Source organism: Aotus nancymaae, unplaced genomic scaffold (genome assembly GCF_030222135.1).
Source record: "Aotus nancymaae isolate 86718 unplaced genomic scaffold, 86718_ANA_hifiasm-v0.15.2.pri h1tg000020l, whole genome shotgun sequence".
NCBI lineage: Eukaryota > Metazoa > Chordata > Mammalia > Primates > Aotidae > Aotus > Aotus nancymaae.
In genome coordinates, this window is record NW_026988432.1 from 71220627 (window position 1) to 71243672 (window position 23046).

At 48.1% G+C, this 23046-nt stretch overlaps 1 long non-coding RNA gene across 1 annotated transcript in view; it reads right to left on the bottom strand.

The window, feature by feature from the left end:
* The window catches only part of LOC135276084 (uncharacterized), a 42788-nt gene extending 27769 nt beyond the window's left edge, over positions 1 to 15019 (bottom strand). Inside the window, exon 1 of the long non-coding RNA XR_010343661.1 lies at positions 14765 to 15019. This is a non-coding gene — a long non-coding RNA (uncharacterized LOC135276084). The remainder of the gene's footprint in view (positions 1 to 14764) is intronic.
* Positions 15020 to 23046: the final 8027 nt, after the last annotated feature.

Consider the following 23046-nt stretch of genomic DNA (forward strand, 5'->3'; position numbering starts at 1 on the left):
ATTAGGAAAATGCAAATTGAAATGTCAGTGAGATATTGCTGCAAACCATCAGAAAAGCTAAAATTAAAAACAAATGAAACAAGTGCAAAAAACTAACAAATGTTGTGGAAGATGCAGAGAGCTGAAGCTCTCATATCTTTCTGATGGGATTAGAAATTGGTAGAGCCACTGTGGACAATAGTTTATCAGTTTCTCATAAAGTTAAACAAATGCTTACCATGTGACCCAGCCAATACGTTACCTATCTATCCAAGACAAAGGGAAACTGATGCTTACACAAACATTTGAAAATGAATAATTATAGTAGTTTTATTTATATATGTCTCAAACAGGAAGCAACTCTATGTCCATCAGCTAGTGAATGGTTAAACTGACATGTCCACACAACTGAATAGCACTCAGCAATAAAAATGAACAAATAATTGATACAAGCAATGATATGGATGAAATGGAAATACATTTTGCTAAATGAAAGAAGCTAGACTCGATAGCCTGAATATTGAGTACATTCATATGGAATTCTGGAAAAGGCAAAATTGTAGAGGAAAACAAAAAACTCAGTGTTTGCTGTGGGCTAGGATTGGAGGAGGGATTGATCAGAAAAGGGTGGCAGAAATTTTCTAGATCTTGACTGTGATGGTCGTTACATGACAGTGTGTGTTTTTCCAAACTCACAGAACTATACACAAAAAAGTGTGAATTTTACTGCATGTAAGTTTAACCTCAATTAAGTTGACTCCAAATAAAGTAAACAGATATCATGTAGTGATGACAGGCTCTGTCAGGAATAGTGATGGGGACATTGGGTCTGGGTAACTTGGAGAATGCAAGCCGTCAGTCTAAGCATTTCTTCTGGAAGAGCATTTATCTGCTCACCTCTTTTCTTCTCTTGGCCCTATTCCTCTTTACTGATCCTTAGCCCCAGCTCTGCAGAACAACTCCAGATTACCTGTATGCAGTGCTACCTGACACCTCAATCCCCTTCTAGGGTTTGGGCCACTTGGAAGAGAGGCCTCCCCATACCTGCTCCAAGCCCCAGAACGGGATCCTTTGTGCCTAGGGAGAGGGGAACCAGATTACAGATTGAGCTGGCCAGCGTGAATCACACTGGCTCCCAGAAGGCGTGGGTGATGGAAATGGAAGTCAGTGCATAAAAGTCACAGAAAGCATGAGGTCGTATCCTGTCTAGGCCAGGGATCTGAAGAGCCCAGCTGATATTTGAGCTGCATTTTGTAGACCTACCTGGAATTTCCAATGAACATCTACATTTCCAATGAAATGACTGCCTGAGAACCAAGTCAGGAAGGCTCTCTCACCATGACTGGCAACCCTTCCAACAGAGGGGTTGAGGGAGTGGGAATGGTCCGGAATAGTCTTGGGGAGCCCCCCTCTGCCTCCAGGAAGCTGAAGAAACTATTCATTGTGTGTGTGTGTGTGTGTGTGTGTGTGTCAGAGTCTCCTCTGTCACCCACACTGGAGTCCAGTGGTGCAATCTCTGCTCACTGAAACCTCCGCCTCCCAGATTGAAGCGATTCTCCAGCCTCAATCACAAAGTAGCTGGGCATACAGGCATGGGCCACCACACCAGGCAAATTTTTATATTTTTAGTAGAGATGGGTTTCACCATTTTGACCAGGTTGTTCTCAAACTCCTGAGCTCAGGCGACCTGCCCATCTTGGCCTTCCAAAGTGTTGGGATTACAGACGTGGGCTACTATGCCCATCCCCTGTAGAAACCATTGTAAGTCTGGGAGTCCAACCTTTTAGGGGATGCATGGTTAACAATTAGGTGTTCAGACACAGGGCATGTTCTGTTAACGTTCTAGACTAAGTCAGTCTGAGACCCTCAGAAGGAGCAGGTGAGACACTGATATGAAGCAGGCCTCCCTAGGAGGACAGAGCTTCAGTGACAGCACTTGCCGTGTGCTCAGGCAGCCTGCCCCGGCCCATTGCCCCACCTCTACCTCTTCCCATTCATGTCACCATAGGCCCACTCACAAACTTTTCTGTGCCTCAGTTTCCCCATTTCTAAAACGGAATTACTAAGAGCACCTCCCTCAAATAGTTTTTGTGAGAAATAAATGACTAGCAAGATGAAAAGCTCTTAGAATGGCATCTGGCACATAGTAGACACTCAAGAAAAGAGCTTCTGCTGCCATTTACTGCTCACATTTCAGATTTCAGAATCTGAAATCTGGGCAGCACTTAGGCTTTGGAAGCAGCATTGTGGGGAAGGCAGGTGGAGATGGGGGCATTTTGGGAAGTGCATCCTATCTGATCTCCTTCATAGAACTCGAAGCCAAGTGTAGTGGTGTTTTTTGTAACCTGGGTTGGTGGTCCCTTGAGTTCTCCTGACCACGGGTGCCTATTCCTAGACAGAGTGACAGGACAGAGGCTGACAAAACGTCTGATCATGAGAGACCCCTCTCCCTGCTCAGTGGCTTCATGCAGCCCCCGTGCCAGCATCTGAGCTTGCTTCCATAACTCTGGTTTTCTGATACACCCTCGGCCTTTTGGGAATTTATACAATCTGGTCAAAGTGAACATCAAGTCAGTTCCAGACCCCACTCAGAGTGCTTGCTTGCCTTGTGTTGCAAGTGTTTCAAAGTCCTCCTGAAGGCTGCATGTCCCTATACCAAAAATGAGAAAAGAGAAGCAGCATCACACACACACAAACACACACACACACACACACACACACACACACACAGACATGGCTAAACGTGGTCTCCTGACCTCTACTTCAGTGTTCAGAATACCCATTTGTCAATCAGTGAAGGATTACAGTCTCAGACCACTGGCCACCGCCACCTACAACTGATGGCTCGTTCCTGTTCATGTCCACTGGAAAACATCAGCATGTTGGGGCCCTCTACTGTTGCTTTCCTCATCTGATCTACTTCCCTGCCTCACTACACGTCTCACTCCAATCCCTTCTGTCGAGCCCAATGGGGACTTCAGTACCACAGCTCTAAACTGGGCTGAGACGGTATTTCCTCATAAATTATTGCCCTAATGCACCCACATATTTCTTGGTTCTCTTATTTCTGCAGCTCATACACTTGTGCAATGCATAGCAAATCTTCAGGAACTGGCCGTGCTGGGGAAGTTGTCAGTTGATTCTTGCTGACCTTGACCTTGGCCTTAACCCTCCTCCCAGTCTTCCCCAAGGCAAGGATTGAGCCATTCACACTTGGTAAATTTTCTTTATTGACCCTAATCCCTGCCCCACTCCATTCTTTTGCTCCGCTTTGATGCCAAAATTTTGTAAAGAGTAGATTCACTTTTTAATGATTGTCCACGGAATACTATGTAGCCATAAAAAGGAATGAAGTCATGTCCTTTTCAAGGACATAGATGGAGCTGGAAGCCATTATACTCAGCAAACTAACACAGGAGCAAAAAACAAACACCTCATGTTCTTACTTATAAAGCCCTGTACATTGCATTTGGAATTCCAAATAAGTGGGAGCTGAGTAAGTGGAATTACAAATAAATGGGAGCTGAACAATGAGAACACATGTACACAGGGAGGGGAACAACATATACTGGGGCCCATTGGGGGCAGGAGGGAGAGCATCAGGATAAATAGCTAATGCATGTGGGGCTGAATACATAGGTGATGGATTGGTAGGCACAGCAAATCACCATGGGACACGTTTACCTATGTAACAAACCTGCACATCCTGTACATGTATCCTGTAACTTAAAACAATTTTTTTAAAAAAAAGATTCACAGGCTGCCTCTGACTGATCATTTTTCATTCTACACATGAGCCAACTCCAGTTGATTTTCTGCCATCACCCTCACTTCATGTCTTTGAATCAAGATCGCCAATGGCCTCCATGTTGCCAAATCTACTGGACACTTTTCTCACTTAGCTTTACTTAACATTTTTGTAATATCTAGCATCATCAATCACTCTTCCTCCTTTAAACTCTCTTCCCTTGGCTTCTATGGATGTCACGTCACAGCCCCCTAGATTTTTGTTTTACATTTTGCTGCTCACTCTCAGCCTCCTTTGAGGCCATGCTCCCCAAGTTCTAACTCAAGTGTCCAGAAGAGAACTGCTGGGGCCACTTCTCTCCCATGTCTCCCTGTGTTCTCAACTGTTCTCTTGGCTTTAAGTGCCTTCTGGAAACCAACAGCTTCCATGTTTATATCTCCAAGGCAAACCACACCTCAGCCTTGTATATTTAGTTTTCTACTTGACATCTCTAGTTGGATACAGGGCTCGTTAGGCTTAACATGTCCAAAACCAAACTCTTGAAGTCCCCCTCAGCCAGCTCCTCCTCCAGTACCCGCCATCTCAGTAAATGGGACAACTTCCCATTAAGCTGCTCAGGCCAGAAGCCTGAGCATCATTCTGGATTTCCTCCATCCTTATTTGCTGGACCCAACCTATCTCCATATCACTCTCACCATTTGCTAAGATTATTGTAATATCTCTCCAACAGGTCTTCCAATATTCTCTATGAGTGCTGTCAAATCCATCCCTTACCTTAGAAGACACTTTTGGAAATATCAATCATATTTCTATTGTATTTCTGAAAAAAACTAACCTGAGGACCCACTTTTGACCTCATTCTGTCCCACCTTCCTCTTGCTCATGGGTTCTGCCCATGTTGTCTTCTTGCCATCTCTCTAATGTACCCATCCTTTCCTTAGGCCTTTTACATCTATAGTTTTTTCTGCCTAGAAATGGCTTTCATGGCCCTTCATGGGCTGCCTTTTCTTATTTCAGGAAAAGGTTACATGTTATCTCTTCAGAAAGTTCCTTTTGGCTCACTTTACCTACATAAGTAACATTAACTCTATTCAGTTTCCCTATAGGAACCCAGTTTGTTCTCTTCACAGTAGTACTCCACTTAAAACTCTTTTATTTGTTTATTTGCTTATTTATCCTATGGGGGTAGACACTTCGTTTAAATTGCTGGGTCTAACGCAGTATATAGTATACACATGTGCTTAACAATATGTGTTGGATAGGAATGAATGAACAACTGCTTTCCCGAGAGCAACCTTACTGTAGTACATGTGTTATCATGCTTTTGTGACTAACTCACTCTTGGGTTTGGTGGCCCAATTAGGAACACCAGTTTCCTCCAGGGAGCCTATGTCCTTTGCTCAATTTATGCTACAACATGACAGAGTTCTCAGGTAGATATGCAAATGGCACCCTAATGAAAAATGCAATGTTGACTTACTCTTTTATTACTAATATCAAGAAAAAGAAAGGAAAAAAGAAGCAATCAATCTAAAAATATTTATTGAGCCAGTGCCAGACACTGTGCCATCTGCTTATCTAAGACTATAGCAGGGAATGAGACACAGCTCTACCACCATGTGTCTTACAGTCCAGCTCATATATGCAAAATGCTTAAGTGATTGCAAGCCCCTTTGCCATCCCTTTCTTTTCACTTTTTCTTGATTTTTGAAATATTTATATAGGTGAAAATATTTCCTCTGTACTCTTTTTATGCTATGTGGTTTCTCACTCAAAGGAAAACCTGTCTGGCAGCCAAAATATGTTGAACTGCTATCAGACTTGGGTCCCAGCATGTCTTTTAAATCTTCTTTCTCAGTGTGTTTTGCGGTTCCAATGTAGAGCTGGGTGTTAATCCAAAATCCTTCATTAGTTCACTATGGAAACTTAATTGTTTGTACAGGAGATAAAAGAAATTGAAAGCAGAAGGATACCCACCAGATATCAATCTGAACTCTCCTTTATGAGGTGACTCTTTGGATATATGGGGGTGAGGGAGCTGCTTGAGGAGACAGTCTGTCCTTTATAGGAGCTCAAGTGCTGAGCTGTGAGCTCCATCATTCATTCAGAGCTGCTGGGCAGGTATGTTTATGTCTGCTGCAGCAGAACTTATAAATGCCATTTTTTCCCCCAGGTGCTCTGTCTTGGGGAGTTAGGGCTTTATTTATGAGTTTCTGTTGTGCTGCTCTCTTTTTGTCAGGGCTGCCCTGCCCAGCGAGGAGGCAGCCTAGTCAGTGTCTGCATGCAGAGGCTTTGCTGAGCTGCTGTGGGCTCTGCCCAGCTGCCATGTGAACTTCCCTGCAGTCCTGTTTACACAGGTATAGTTAGAACTGCCTCAATAATGGTGATCCACCTCTATAATGGTGGACTCTCTCTGTAAAGGTGGGACACCTTGGCAATGGCAGACTATGTCCATAGTGGTGGACTGCCTTGGTAATGGTGAATGCCCCTCTGCCCGAGAGCTGGACCATCCCAGGTTCAGCTGTGCTTGCTGTGAATCTCTCAATCCAGAGTGTTTCAGGTTGCTGTTTTTTTGTGGGAGTGGCACCAGCTGAGCCTGATCACCTGGCTCCCAGCCTCAGAGCTTCCCCCCCTTTTTTTTTTAATTGAATGGGTGACTCTGTGTCTCAGGTGTTCCAATCGGCTGTTGAAAAGACACCGGGATCTGTGTGATTTCCCGTGCAGTGACCCACTGCATTGGCTGAAACAGCCGCGCTGAGATTCGTGGCACTTTTTTGCCTGGGAATCTCCTGGCCTGCTCCCTGTTTCATTCCCCTTTTTTATCATTTGAATGGGTGACTCTGTCTATCAGGAGCTCCAATCACCAGCTAAAATGGTGCCCAGACCCATGTATTTTGTGCAGAGAACTGTAGCACTGGCCAAAACAGTGGGGCAGGCCAAAATAGCTGTGCTGGTGACCCATGGGGATCCTCCACCTGGGAATCTTCTCAAACTGATAAGCAACTTCAGCAAAATCTCAGGATACAAAATCAATGTGCAAAAATCACCAGCATTCCTATACACCAATAACAGACTTAAAGAGAGCCAAATCAAGAACGACCTGCCATTCACAATTGCTGCAAAGACAATAAAATACCTAGGAATACAACTAACAAGGAATGTAAAGGACTTCTTCAAGGAGAACTACAAACCACTTCTCAACAAAATAAGAGAGGACACAAACAGATGGAGACACTCTTAGCTCATTGCTTCTGGTTTCTTCAGTCCTTCTGTTTATAAAGCCAACCTCCTCTGCTCAGCTCACTGGAAAACTTACTCCGTTCTGTGAAATGAAGTGTTGCCCAATTCTAGAATCAAAATAAAGCTAATTTAGGTCTTTAAATTTGTTATTTTATCCTTTGGCACTTTTATGTGTTTGAAAGAGAAAATACACACACACACACACACACACACACACACACACACACACAGAGTCAAAGAAATGATCCAAACATCCTCAGAATAGAAAGAAAGAAAGGAAGAAAGAAACTTTTAACATACAAATATTGAAATCCTATTATTTGAATGCTGATTAGGTTAAAAGGCCACATTGGAGCACCACTCACCACACATTGCCCTTTCTAAATCCTGACCTTCTCAGGAATCAAAACTAACATTTGTTGAGAGACCTTTACTAAATAAACTTGTTTTATTTTTCACATCAACTGTACAAAGTGTGCCCTCATGACAGAAGAGGAAGATGAGACATAGAAAAGGTCAGTAATTTGGTCACTGAGTAAGTAATAAACCTCCATTTGAAACCCTGGCAAACCTTCACATTTAAACTATTCTGTTTCTCATTAAGATGCCACTGATAACTTAAGGGGCTTCATGACATCTTACAACAGATGCTTTTACTTTAGTAGGGCTGATAAAACACAGTGGGTTAAAATATGGGCTCCCACCAGCTCTGTGGCCTTAGGCAAGGGGGTTACCCTCCAGTTCCTGGGCATCTTACATGCCAACTGGTAAATCTTGAGACTACTCCCTCCCCACCCCTAGGTGTTGCAGAATCAAATGAGATGATAGCTCTCTCTCTCTCTCTGTGTGTGTGTGTGTGTGTGTGTGTGTCCTCAATGTGCCCTCCAGACCTGCTCTTAATGCACCTTCACCTTGCCATGCTATGGGGCTCGATCAAGGAGCTCCTTGCCTTTGGCTGGTGGGTGGGCTCAGCTCTTGGTGGCACAGGATTGCACAGGTCAGGCCAGAGGAGAGCAAGGTTGCAGGGTTGATCCTCCTGGCTTCTGCCTCACCAGGTTGAGGAAAGGGCCTGTGGTCTCCCTTCCAGAGGCTTCTGGCAACTACTACAATGCTATTCCAGTTCTCCTATCCCATCCTACACCATGCCACTTCTCCTGGGTGTGGTAACTGGGTCTAGGCGCTAGACCATCCCTTGCTGACTTCTCTAAATTCTGGCACCATCTCTGGAAACAGCTTTATTCAAACCCTCCATTCAGTGCTTCCTGGTGAACCCCAGAATAAGTTGTACAAAATACTTGGCACTACTAGATGTACACTAAACAATGAAAAGTAGATGCTACTAAAATTCTCATCAATAAGGCATGTTCCTGTGCTTCATTTTGTGGGGTCCTTCTAACTCTCCTGTGATAGAGGGAGTGGGAATTGATACTACAGTCTCCTAGGTGAGGAAATGAAGGGTCAAAGAGGTTAAATGATGTGCCCAAGGTCCCCAGCCAGGAGCAGATGGGTCAGGGTGAGGGCCCAGGAGTTCCGTGTCCTTGGCCAGTGGATTCCCCGCAGGGATTCCCCTGATGGTGTAGAAAACATCCTGACTCCAGAGCCCTCTCTAACAGTTGTCCTCGGTGGGAACCACAACATCATCCACTGCAGGTGCCTTGAACTTTGACACAAGTCCCATCCCTGCCGGCCAGCCAGGCCACACAGTAAGGGCCCCTATGAGGTGGCCAGGTTCATGATGCTGGGCACCTCAACCATCTTACGCTGGCCCCTCTTCCCTTGTGTGTTCCTTCTTCTAATAACAGTGCTTTGTGTGGCTTCTTATGTCAGGGTTCTGGTTCATTAGTAATTCTGAGTCCTGCCCTAGGGACAAAGAAGCCAAAAGTTTGACACAACTCATAGGAATGAGAGGCACACGCTACCCCAACACTGTCACTAGGCCTTGCTGCTACCAGGGAGATCATTTGCAAACTATTTTACCTTAAAATCAGCCTCCTCTGATTTCAAGTGTTTTTCCAGCAGTTTTGCAAAACTTCCTGCCTTCAGTCAACTCCTCCATTTCCCACAGGCTCTGTCCTGAGGAGTGCCCCATGCAATCACTTTCTCTTATAAACAGACTAAGTACGACTGGAATCAGGGAGGCTCTAGGACTCCCACATGCACAAATTTCCCCAGAATCATCTCCCTTCATCATCCTGGGGCCCCGATCACCCACATGCACCTCAAACCTAGTGCAGAGACATGCCCAGCTCACCCAGCTAGCTCATAAAAGCGTCCCCCTGAAAACCTGGGCACTTTCTCCTACTCCCCACCTGCCATGCCATTTAAACCCACCCTCCCAAATCAACTATTAAAATCTGACATAAAGTATATGGACAAGCATTCAAAATAAAGCACTAAGTTTTATTTATTTATTTTTTTAGAAAAAGGAGACGCAAAGCAGCCACTCTCTGGGTGTTTTTAGTTTGTTTGTTTTTTTTTTGACTGATTCTCACTGTATTGTCCAGGATGGAGTGCAGTGGCATCTCGGCTTACTGCAACCTCTGCCTCTGGGGTTCAAGCCTTTCTCCTGCCTCAGCCTCCCGAGTAGCTGGGACTACAGGCACGCACCACCACACCCAGCTAATTTTTTGTATTTTTAGTAGAGACAGGTTTCACCATGTTAGCCAGGATGGTCTCGATCTCCTGACCTCATGACCTGCCTGCCTCAGCCTCCCAAAGTGCTGGGATTACAGGTGTGAGTCACCACACTTGGCCTCACTCTGTTTTATACACATGCATTCCAATTCTTGAAGGCTGGCTGGGGGAAACGATTCGTCCCACGTAAACAAACCAGAGATCAGGATCTTCAGAGGGAAACGGGGCCAAAGCACTGAACCTCTAGAATCCTCAGTTCCCTTAATTCTTCAGAAACATGTGGAACAGGCCTACAGCCAATCTATGTATTTATTTTACTTTATTATTATTGGTTTTTGCACACACAGGGCAGTAGACGCTTTGATATTGAATGTATTCAAGAAGATACCTTTGCTCTCTCACAGTCGGACTCACCCATCTCTAGAATGCCCTCTGTGGTTCCCTCAAGGTGGAGGAAACGTGTCCCTTCTCCCTTCCCGTTTTGCTTAACATTTGTATATATCTTTTTGTTTTGTTTTCTTTTTGAGACAGACTCTGTCTTGTCCCCCAGGCTGGAGTGCAATGGCGAGATCTTGGCTCACTGCAACCTCTGCCTCCCAGATTCAGGTGATTCACCTGTCTCAGCCTCCTGAGTAGCTGGGATTACAGGCTAATTTTTAGCACCTGTGTATTTCCATATGCAGCCTGACTGGGTATGTCCTTATTCCCCTCTGCAGAGCACTGTGACCTCTAGGACAGCAAGGAACAAGGACCGAGTATTCTTTGCTCTCTGTATCTCAGCACCTTGCATGGTGCTCCTGGAAGGTAATAAGTTCCCAATAAATTCTGGCTCAACCAAAATCAAAACAACCCAACCACCACCACCACCAGTACCAAATAAGCAATAAACCCCAGATTTTACAGTCCAGTGACTTCCCCTCTGAGCTTCGATATTTTTGCATTAAAGTAAAAAGGTTGACCAAACTGATTTCTAAGGTCATGTTCAGCTTGTAGGTGGGAAGTAAACAGGCCCTGGTGGGGTCACTGGGGTTCCTTCTGCAATATGTACCTTTGGGGAATCCCCCCAGATGGCACCCTGGCTCTGTCAGGTTTCAGACCTCAGAGTCTGAAACTTCTGGGACTATTTTCAACATCTAGTGTTGAGAACTGCTAGAAAATGACTTTTCCAAGGGAGTGTGGTAAAACACTGAATAGTCCTGACCCTCTGTGAGAGGTCAGGTGCCCTTGGCATGGGGTAGTAGACAGTCCAGCTGCCATCAGCCAGGGCAGTCTGTGATACTGGGAGGGTTTTGAGGGTGATGCTTGCTGGAGCAATGGAGGTGGGGATTGTCTTCACAAAAAGAAGCTTTAATGGATGACCCACAGTGATGGGCAGCAGAACTCTACAGTCTCTTTTTATTTGAGACAAAGTCTCACTCTGTCACCCAGGCTGGAGCACCATGGTGTGATCTCAGCTCACTGCATCCTCTACCTCCAGGGTTCAAGTGATTCTCCTGCCTCAGCCTCCTGAGTAGCTGGGACTACATGCACATACCACCATACCCAGCTAATTTTTGTATTTTTGGTAGAGGTGGGGTTTCATCATGTTGGCCAGGTGATCTTGAACTCCTGACCTCAAATGATCCACCCCTCTTGGCCTCCCAAAGTGCTGGGATTATGGGTGTGAGCCACTGTGCCCAGACAAGTCTCTCATTTTTAGAGTGAAACAGACCCAGAGCCTGGAATAGTTTGGGAGCTTAGTTGCAAAGGAACTGAGCCTGAGCGCTGGCACTGAGACTCAAATGCAGGCTCTCACAGGGCCCCATTCTGGGCTCCTGTGACCAAATTACAGTAGAAGGGAGCTCTCAGATCCTCAGGTGTGCAAGTGGGGATGCTGAAGTTTCCAGAGGCTACACAACTGAATGAAGCTGCATGTAAGTCTTATTCTAGAATTCTTGGTAACCAGGTCAGTTCTTCCATCAGCATGTGAAATGTGTGCACATTGGCATGCAGAACTTATTGGAAAGCATTTACACAATGACTGGTGGATTTTATGTTTTGTTTTCCTGATTGCTTTTTGTGGTGTGGGAGGGGCCTAAAGTGAGGGTCAAGTTTCCATCCGCGGCCAAAGCTCTACCCAAGTAAAAACCCTTTTGAGTCAGCAGTCTTCTACACAGGAGCTGATTCAAGCAAGGTTAACTGACCAGAGGGCTTGGAGTCACATATGGGAGAGGCACCCTCATTGGGCAATGTCAACTGCCAGCTTTTGGGTGGTGAGCTGGCTTAGGGGCTGCTTGGTGGATAGGGGAGACAGAGCTCTACCTCGCTCCCAAAAATCCTGGACCTAGAAGGACGTAGAACCAGCTCACAGTCAGTGTCATCTCCATAACAAGGGCTCCTATATCAGTGACGGCTAATTTTGTGTGGGTCAGGAGTGCTGGTGACACCACCAGGGAAGTGGGGAGAATGCAGATCTGTCTGCAGTCAGCAGGAAGGCCGCTCAGAAGGCAGCTTCCACAGGCTGCTGCAGAGCTTCGAAGAACAGCCTCCATCCCCTGTAAGAAACCCTCTGCCATCACTTCTAGCAACACTTCCTGTTTTTCTCTCTCCCCTCGGGTGGGATGCTGTGGCCTCCCAGCCAGGGAAGTAGGTGACAAAGACCCTGCTCAAGTCCAGGCCTTGCCCAATCAGACCCCTAAACAGCAAATGCCAGCCCAGAAAAAAGCAGGGAAGGCAAGTTTCAGGGTTTGTGGGATTTTGAAAAGGCAGAAGGAGCCCTCTACTCATTCTTTATTTGTTTAGCAAAAACTGTATGATGGAACTCCTTCCCCCAAAGTATATACACCCATTAGAGTGTGTACATGCATGAGTACATACACACATTAGAATGTGAACTACCTATATATACACACATTCACTTAGTTATATGTATTAGATCCACACACTGTCTATTCTTCAGAACGCATTTTGAAGAATGTATTATTGGCCTCATTTTGAAGTTGTGGAAACTGAGATGCCCAGAGGTGAAGGAGGTTAAGTCTCACGACCAAAGTAAGAGAGACAGAGACAGAGATGGGAGACTAGAAAAGGCCCCCACGCTGTACCCAGATCTTGGCAGAGGCCGGGGGCATGGAATGGTGAACTCTGGTCAGTCATTTCAGCCAACTAGAAAACAGTCGTCAGGGATCCCGATGTTTGGGGCAGGAAGAAGAAGTGCAGGAAGGCATTGTGACGGGTTCCAGCGCTGCACGCTCCTTCCCCACCACGGAGCCAAGTGGCAGTTTCCACAGCAGCCGGCAGGGGCCAGTGCACCTTGCCTTTTTGAAGCCTCCGGGTGCCCGGGCAGTGTTCGGGAAAGAAAACCAGGAGGCTCCGCCCGCAGCATCTAGGAACAGGCCAGGAGTAGAGCCAGCACGTAGTAGGAGCTCCAGGCACGTCTGGGGCACAGAGGGCTTGACTGATACATTTGAATTCCATTTTAGAGACTGGAAGGGAAGAAGGGGGCATCTCAGCCCCTGCCAGCACCTTCCACCTTGGGGCCCTATCAATGAACACAGCTTAGCACCTACTACGTTGCAGGTGCCCTGGAGAACTCTGGACAACTCGGCTCCCTTCTCACCCCGTTTTCCTCGTTGGCGAGTCTGCCTCTTCCTTCCCTCTCTTCCTCTCACCACACACAACCAGCTGCAGAGCGAGGGTGGGCGCTCGCTGTCTCCCTGGAGAACCAGCTCCTCGCAAATTTGAGGGGCATGGGGGCCCGCGAGGCGAAGTCGGGAGAGGCCAGGGGTGCCCGGGAAGAATCACGAGAAAGCCTGGTGAATGGCTGATGCAGGGACTCCGCGAGCCAGCACTGCCCTCAGGGTCACGGCTGTCTCCCTCTGCGGGATTTACCTGACCCCTGAGATCCAGTCACCTGCCAAACCCCCACCCACCTGCGTGCTTAGGGGCATGCACGTGTCCCTTCGCCGAACGCACCAACGAGCCCCGCGCCTGATATGGCCGGTGGGGACCCTGGCGTAGGAGGGAGGAGGGAGTCAGGGCTCTGGCCGACTGCAGAGTCAGAGGATCCCCACATGCTTCCCGAGAGACCCTCTGCAAGGCCAGGTGAAGGCGCGCTATGGCGTCTCTGTGCCAAGCAGGGGCGCAGGCTCAACCCACATCACAAGTTCAGCCGCGTTTCCTCCCGCAAGGTCACGCTCAAACACTCGCGCAGAGAAAGGAGGAGCTGAAACTTGCGCCACTGTCCTGATTCCAAACTAACTGTACCCTCACCAGGGCGCCTCACCCCAGTGTCACCGCTGCCGGCCCCCATACGCTCCCAGAAGGGGTGGCTCTGCCCCACGCAGGTCACACACGCGAGAGACACAGGCAAGTTGCTAACTTTTGTCAGATTATTTCTCGGGAGCTGAGGTGCCTAACGGGGTTGGGACGGATTCGGAGTTTCGAGTTGCCACTAACACCACTCAGGCCGTGCTCCCCTTGGCCCACCCACGTCCCCCACTGTCCACCACGCCGCGTTCCCGCTCTCTCGTCCCGGGTGCCAATTTCACCCCCGGGTCTGGAGCAGCACGCGCTGAAGGTGACCCTGGGGTCGAGAGCCACCTCCCGGGTCTGCGCCTGCTCGCAGCAGACTGGGGGACTTGATCCGGATACTGTCCCACAGCCGCTGGTCCAGATCACTGGCGCCCTCTGGGGTGTCCCAGCCTGTGACCCCAGATCCGCTCGAGAGCGCCTGAGCCCAGCCACCCAGCGAGGTCTCCCCGGCTGTGGCCACCGGTGGGAATCCCAGCCCGGCGCCGGGTGCAATGTCACTGGGGCTGCTTTCGGGAACCGCTGCCCGGGACTTGGCGTAGGTTCCCCGCAGAGCTCCAGGCAGCTCCTCCAGAGAGGGCCGAAGACCCCTAAGCCCGAACCTCCACCCTGACCTTCTTTCTCTCCCAGAGCCCCGGGTGGTTGCCGTGGCTAAAAAGAGGTTTCCCTACGAGTGCCTTCCACTAGAATCCTAGGGGCTTCAGTCCCACCTCCACTGTCACACCCTCTGAGTCCCCTCCACACCCCTTCAGTTCCGGGTCCAGACAATCAACCCTCCACTCCGAGAACCCACAGGAAACTGCGGAGCCCCAACTCCAGCGGACGCAGCCCCCGCGCACCCCGAGCAGGGTTCGCCTCCGCACGTGCACTCACCAAGGCTGGAGACACGCTGGAGTTTCCGGGATTCGGGCATGAGGGGGTTCCGAGGAGAAGAAAGGGGTGTGGGTGTCCCGGACACTCTCCCCCTTTCAGGCTCACATCGCCTCTTCCTTCTCGCTCCGCTCCTCTTCTTCCTCCTCCTCCCTTTGGTCTAGGGCTCTTTGTCTTTCCAAAGTGTCAAAACTGTCTGGCATAGTGGGCTCCGCCAGCCGAGTCTGGAGGCGGTAAAGCGAGGAGGCGGGGTGAGGGTGGGAGCGGGCTCGGGAACACCTTCCCCCGAGTGTAACCTGAGTGAAAGACGGCGCGACTGGGGAGGGACTGCCTTCCCTGGCCGGCTGAGCCGGGAGCCGATGCATGCCAGAGCCCGGCCGCCGCCTCCCCGACGCGCGGCCCTCCCCTGCCTCCGCCCAGCGCCCTCCACTCCTGGCCCAGAGCCTGCATTCACCCCCTCCCGCCCCGGCTCGGCTCTGCTTTCCCCTGGCTCCGGGCTTCCTGCGAGCCAAATTTAGCTCTGCTAAGCCACGTGGACCGCAGCGGGCTCGGCACAGGCCAGGCCCGGGAGACGCCTGAGGCGGCAGCGCCGCGGGGACCTAATTGGCGCCCCTAGAGGAGCTCCCCGCTCCCCGGATGGCGGGGCTAAGGAAGAGCGCCCCGGAGGGCCGGGAGCCACTGGGGTCCCTTTCAGAAAGAAGACTGGCACGCACCGAGAGGATGGCAGCGCCCAGAAGAGCTGGAGTCGGGAGCACGGTGAGGAGAAAGGGCCGATCCCCTGCTGGCGACCCACTTCCTCTAAGGGCGTGGGACTCGAGGTGGGATTTAGGGAGGGGGAAGGGAGGAGCGCGGCTGGGCTGGGGGACACTGGCGTCCAGAACCGCGTTCAGAGCCACAGAGCCAAGCACCGCTGTCGGCCCTGGCCCAGCCCTTGCCCTGGCTCGCCTGCCGCCGCTTTTTCCTCCTAGATGCAGAAGCTGGTGCTTGGGGTTTGCAGATTAGACTTGCAGTTATTTAGCCTTCCCTCTTTTACAGGGAAGCAGGAGTGGTGGAGACTTATCTTGTTGAATGGCAGAGTGCAGGGTTTGGATGCTAAATGAAGTACACAAGTCATGTACATCCTTTTAAGGTTTTTTGGTTCTGAGCGCCTTAGTGAGACTATCTCTTTCGCAGCTTCTCCGAGGAATGTTAGAGGAAAGAGGCACAGTTTGGCCTTAGGGTCATTGCATCCTTCCACCGCCCCATGCTCCAGCTGGAGAGAGATCAGCCTTTTGCAGTGGAGGGGAGGAGAGCTCCCCAGCCTTTGATTAATCAGAGGGCTGCTGTAGTACAAGGGTTCAGGCCAGGGCACACAGGGTCACAGTTCTTGGTTCAAATCCTGCACTGCCGCACAATGGAGGTATGAGCTTGGGCTGGTGACTGAACCTCTCAGCCTAGGTGGCTGTGTGCCTCTGTTTCCTCACCTGTGATAACCGACCTAAGAAGTGTCTATCTGATGAGGCTGTCGTGATGAGTAAGTGAATTCCTACATGTAGAACCTTTGAAACTGTCTTGTTGTTTTTGTTGTTTGAGACGGAGACTTGCTCTGTCACCCAGGCTGGAGTGCAGTGGCGCAATCTCGGATCACTGGAACCTCTGCCTCCCGGGTTCAAACGATTCTCCTGCCTCAGTCTCCTGAGTAGCTGGGACTACAGGTTCACGTCACTGTGCCCAGCTAATTTTTGTACTTCTGTAGAGACGGGGTTTCACCATGTTGGCCAGGACGGTCTCCATCTCTTGACCTTGTGATCCATATGACTCAGCCTCCCAAAGTGCTGGGATTGCAGCCCTGAGCCACCGCCCGGCAGGAACTGTCTTTGACATGTACTAAATTATATGTGTAGATGGTGGGTTTCTCCAGTGCCAGGTTCCTGCCCACAGCAGAAAAATGGCCTGCCCTAGAGGTTGGGGGCTAGGGTGTTGGGGAAGGCTTCAGGGACTTGGGAGAGAAAAGGAGAGATATTCAGAGATGAGAAAAGTAGAAGAGAAACTAACTTTTAAAAGAGGGAGGAGAGAGAATGAGAAAAATAACTACTAGAACAGGAAGGAAAAGATGAGTAGTCTTTTAGGTGCTTTGGAACCTGCTCTGAGACATCTTGCCTGACACCCTTAGTTTCTGATATAATTCTAGAGAAGGGGTGAGCCCTTTTGTCTGCCTGGACACATCCTGTGGCCTTTGCTCTTTCTGAAACTCAGATCAAGGTGTGCACTGCACCTGGTATTCTCCAGATTGCTTGTGTGCATGGGGGGGAGGGGGCAGAGATTTCTACTTGCATCAGCTACTGTCCTGTCAGCAGCAGCAGCGTCTTTCAGCAAGAACGAGCTTCTAACATGCACCGGACTTTCAGCACCAGAGTTGTGGCTGCGAATATCATCTGGGCCAATAAAGAGTTTTTGGATGAAATGGCAAAAGTGTTGTTTATTATATGGATCAAATAATGTATGGGAACATATTTGAAAAATAGGAAAGACTATACTCATATAAGATTGCACCACTATATCTGAGCCAATTTTGTGGAAAGAGGATCAGATTTGGCAAGTAAGGAGCCCCGGGTCATCCATCTGTTCCACTTTGCAGCCAAGAACAAAAAGCAGCTCAGTTTTGGCCGAGTTCTTACTGTACGTATTGTATATGCAATACTGGTGGTGGAGTAGGTTTGTTTAGACCAGGATCACCACAAACACATGAGTAATGCATTGAGCTGACGTTCTGATCACTAGGGACAGAAGGTTTTCAGCTACATTAATACATTGTGAGACCACTGTCTCATGTGCATGTGGTCCATCATTGACCGAAATGTCAGGCAGTGCATGACTATATATGTGGATAGTGTAGATTGTATGTGTTCTGCTAAACATTTCTGCTAACTCAAATGCCCACCAAGGTTCTCAGGATTAAAGGGAGGCTTCAGGACCATGTCTTGGAAATTCCCCTGGATGACTCTATAGTGAAATGGAAATTCCTTATTAATTGGCATTGTGGTGAAACACATAAATCATCACCTTATTTGAATAAAACATTGTACATCAGATGCATCTTTAGCCAATCTCTGAAAAGTTAACCTGGGCAAGGCATTTTCTGAAAGCCCCACTTCCTTTCTGTTACATTTCTTTCCAGGTAACAGGGAAAGCCTCTCCCTCTCCCTTTTTTTTTCAGAGTTGTGACATTCCATGCCAGTAGCACTCTTACCCCCTAGGACTCTTTCCAGGGGCTGTGTGTCAGAAGTGTATGGATGCACTCCTCTTTGTCACCCTGAGTGTATCTCCCATCACCCCCTGCTGGAGAACAAGGAGTCATCATCATTACTGGGAGTGTCTGCACAGTGGGTCCCCAGAGAGCACTGACATTGATTTAATGCATGGTGCCACCTCCTACCTTTGCAGAGCACCAGCAAAGCACTCAGTAATGATGGTTAAGGAAATTGATTTCATCCTTTCCCTACCCCCTTTCTTGGCACAGCAGAGAGAAAAGATCCTAATGGGTTCTGATCCCATCTGGGTGATTGTGCAGAAAAGAAAAGGGCTGCCTCACTTGTCAGAGATGAGTTCAGAAGTGCTGGGCACAGCACGAGGTGTTTTATGTTTGTTTTAGACAGTGTTTTCCTTAGGGCTCTTGGGACTGTGAGGAGCTTGCTCAAGTTTCCTTAGGAAAAAACGTGTTTTACTGTAGAGATGTGCAGACCAAAGCTGAAAACAGAAGCTGGAAGGAGAGCGAGCCTGTGTTTGTGTCTCTGTCTCCCTCATGGCCCCAGCACTGTCCACCCTCCCCCTCTGTGCTCTGCTCTCTCCCTGCCCACAGGCTTTCTTTGTTACATCCTGGGGTCTGCTTTAAAGTTTTCTGCATGTTTTTGGCCCCAGCCTTTCTGCATCATGGCAATTATAGAAACGATCTTTTCAGCTTCACTTCCCACTGTGGTTCCACCAGGTGTTTCAGTTTTTCCAGAAGGGGAATCTGATTGACAGGCCTCATTTACCAGGTGATGAATCACCAATCTGACACTGAATAGACTGCCCAGGCAGCCTGAGCCCTGCCCCCATGAATAACTGTGCAGAAGGACAGTCCTCCAGGAGATGTTGCATTAGAGGGAATGTGGAAGACATTCTCTGAGAATCTTGGCAGGCATTTGAGTTAGCAGAGCTCTCTGGAAGAACCCATGTAACCTGCACTTCACATGTACAGTCGTGCACTGCATAATGATGTTTTGGTCAACAAAGGAATGTGTATATGACAGTAGTCCCCTCTGATGGCACTGATAAATTCCTGTCACCTAGTAATGTAGCCTGCATTATATCAGCTCAACACATTACTCATGTGTTTGTGGTGATGCTTTTTTTTGAGACAGAATTTCACTCTCATCGCTGAGGCTGGAGTGCAGTGGCATGATCTCAGCTCATCAGTACCTCTGCCTCCTGGATTGAAGCATTTCTCCTGCCTCAGCATCCCACGTAGCTGGAATTACAGGCATGCACCACCACACCTGGGTTTGTATTTTTAGTAGAGACAGGGGTTTCTCCATGTTGGTCAGGCTGGTCTCAAACTCCTGACCTCAGGTGATCTACCCACCTCGGCCTTCCAAAGTCCTAGGATTACAGGTGTGAGCCACCACACATGGTTGCCATACTATAATTTTAATCATTATTTTAGAGTGTGCTTCTTCTGCTTATAAAAACTAAGCATTTACTATAAAACAGTATTAATTCTGTGTCATACTGGCAGTGGCCTCATTCATCTCATTTTTTCCTGACTGTATCATTTTCTCTTGTGCTTGATTTAATTTCATGTTGTTTTGTTCATCATGGTTCCTAAGCATACAGAATCCATGGATAATGTTGCCAAAGAGAGGCCACATTGAGTAATTTTACTTATCCGTTCTCACACTGCTAAGAATGACATACCTGAGATTGGGTAGTTTATAAAGGAAAGAGGTTTAATGGACTCACAGATCAGCACTGTGAGGAGGCCTCAGGAAACCTAAAATCACTGCCAAAAGGGAAGCAAAACAAATCCTTCTTCACGTGGCAGCAGGAGAGCGAAAAATGAGTGCCCACTGAAGGGACAAACCTTTTATAAAACCATAGATCTTGTGAGAACTAACTCACTATCATAAGAACAGGATGGGGGAAACGGCCCCCATAATTCAATATTCTCCACCTGGTTCTTCCCATGACACATACGGATCATGGGAACTACAACTCAAGATGAGATTTGGGTGGGGACACAGCCAGACCATATCAGTGAATGACCTAGAAATGAAATTAAAAGTGAATAAAGAACACGAATGCTACTAGATCAGCATTCTAATGTTCTGAAAGATTCTGGGTTCTAGAATCAATGGACGGCTGAGTTCCAGAATGTCAGGGTGGCCAAACTATAGAATCCTTGTGTGTCTGAACTCGAGAGTCATTCAATGTCCACATTCCAGAATGCAGGGTGTCTGAATTCAAGAAGCACCAAATGTCTGCATTCCAGAATCGGAATGTGGCGGAATTCTAGAATGCACAGCACGGCGGCATTCTAAAGTCCTAAAATGCCTGCTAGCCGGAAGTTAAGGTGTCTGACATCCAGAATGCTACCTGGTCAGCATTCTACCGTTTTGAAAGATTCTGGGTTGTAGAATCAATGGACGGCTGAGTTCTGGAATGTCAGGGAGGCCAAACTCTAGAATCCTTATGTGTCTGAACTCGAGAGTCATTCAATGTCCACATTCCATAACTCAGGGTGTCTGAAATCAAGAAGCACCAAATGACTGCATTCCAGAATCGGAATGTGGCGGAATTCGAGAATGCACAGCACGGCGGAATTCTAAAGTCCGAAAATGCCTGCTAGCCGGCAGCTAAGGTGTCTGACGTCCAGTATGCTACTAGGTCAGCATTCTACCGTTCTGAAAGATTCTGGGTTCTCGAATCAATGGACGGCTGAGTTCCAGAATGTCAGGTTGGCCAAACTCTAGAATCCTTGGGTGTCTGAACTCGAGAGTCATTCAACGTCCACATTCCGGAATGCAGGGTGTCTGAATTCCAGAAGCACCAAATGTCTGCATTCCAGAATCGGAATGTGGCGGAATTCTAGAATGCAAAGCACGGCGGAATTCTAAAGTCCTAAAATACCCTGCTAGCCGGAAGTCAAGGTGTCTGACGTCCAGAATGCTACAATGTCAGCATTCTACCGTTCTGAAAGATTCTGGGTTCTCGAATCAATGGATGGCTGAGTTCCGGAATGTCAGGGTGGACAAACTCTAGAATCCTTGCGTGTTGGAACTCGAGAGTCTTTCAATGTCCACATTCCGGAACTCAGGGTGTCTGAAATCCAGAAGCAGCAAATGACTGCATTCCAGAATCGGAATGTGGCGGAATTCTAGAATGCACAGCACGGCAAAAGTCTAAAGTCCTAAAATGCCTGCTAGCCGGAAGTTAAGGTGTCTGACGTCCAGAATGCTACTAGGTCAGCATTCTACCGTTCTGAAAGATTCTGGGTTCTCGAATCAATGGACGGCTGAGTTCCGGAATGTCAGGGTGACCAAACACTAGAATCCTTGTGTGTCTGAACTCGAGAGTCATTCAATGTCCACATTCCGGAACTCAGGGTGTCTGAATTCCAGAAGCACCAAATGTCTGCATTCCAGAATCGGAATGTGGTGGAATTCTAGAATGCACAGCACGGCGGAATTCTAAAGTCCTAAAATGCCTGCTAGCCGGAAGTCAAACTGTCTGTCGTCCAGAATGCTACTAGGTCAGCATTCTACCGTTCTGAAAGATTCTGGGTTCTCGAATCAATGGACGGCTGAGTTCCGGAATATCAGGGTGGCCAAACTCTAGAATACTTGTGTGTCTAAACTCGAGAGTCATTCAATGTCCACATTCTGAAACGCAGGGTGTCTGAATTCCAGAAGCACCAAATGTCTGCATTCCAGAATCGGAATGCAGCGGAATTCTGGAATGCACAGCACGGCGGAATTCTAAAGTCCTAAAATGCCTGCTAGCCGGAAGTTAAGGTGTCTGACGTCCAGAATGCTACTATGTCAGCATTCTACCGTTCTGAAAGATTCTGGGTTCTAGAATCAATGGACGGCTGAGTTCTGGAACGTCAGGGCGGCCAAACTCTAGAATCCTTGTGTGTCTGAACTCGAGTGTCATTCAATGTCCACATTCCGGATCTCAGGGTGTCTGAATTCCAGAAGCACCAAATGTCTGCATTCCAGAATCGGAATGTGGCGGAATTCTAGAATGCACAGCACGGTGGAATTCTAAAGTCCAAAATGCCTGCTGGCCGGAAGTTAATGTGTCTGACGTCCAGAATGCTACTAGGTCAGCATTCTACCGTTCTGAAAGATTCTGGGTTCTCGAATCAATGGACAGCTGAGTTCCGGAATGTCAGGGCGGCTGAACTCTAGAATCCTTGCGTGTCTGAACTTGAGAGTCATTCAATGTCCACATTCCGGAACTCAAGGTGTCTGAATTCCAAAAGCACCAAATGTCTGCATTTCAGAATCGGAATGTGACAGAATTCTAGAATGCACAGCACGGTGGAATTCTAAAGTCGAAAAATGTCTGCCAGCCGGAAATTAAGGTGTCTGACGTCCAGAATGCTACTAGGTCAGCATTGTACTATTCTGAAAGATTCTGGGTTCTCGAATCAATGGATGGCTGAGTTCCGGAATGTCAGGGCGGCCAAACTCTAGAATCCTTCCGTGTCTGAACTCGAGAGTCATTCAATGTCCACATTCCGGAACTCAGGGTGTCTGAATTCCAGAGGCACCAAATGTCTGTATTTTGGAATCGGAATGTGGCAGAATTCCAGAATGCACAGCATGGCGGAATTCTAAAGTCCTAAAATGCCTGGTAGCCGGAAGTTAAGGTGTCTGACGTCCAGAATGCTACTACGTCAGCATTCTACCGTTCTGAAAGATTCTGGGTTCTCGAATCAATGGACAGCAGAGTTCCGGAATGTCAGGTCGGCCGAACTCTAGAATCCTTGCGTGTCTGAACACGAGAGCCCTTCAATATCCACATTCCAGAACTCAGGGTGTCTGAATTCTAGAAGCACGAAACGTCTGCATTCCAGAATCGGAATGTGGCGGAAATCTATAATGCACAGCACGGCGGAATTCTAAAGTCCTAAAATGCCTGCTAGCCGGAAGTTAATGTGTCTGACGTCCAGAATGCTACTAGGTCAGCATTCTAACTTTCTGAAAGATGCTGGGTTCTAGAATCAATGGACGGCTGAGTTCCGGAATGTCAGGCTGGCC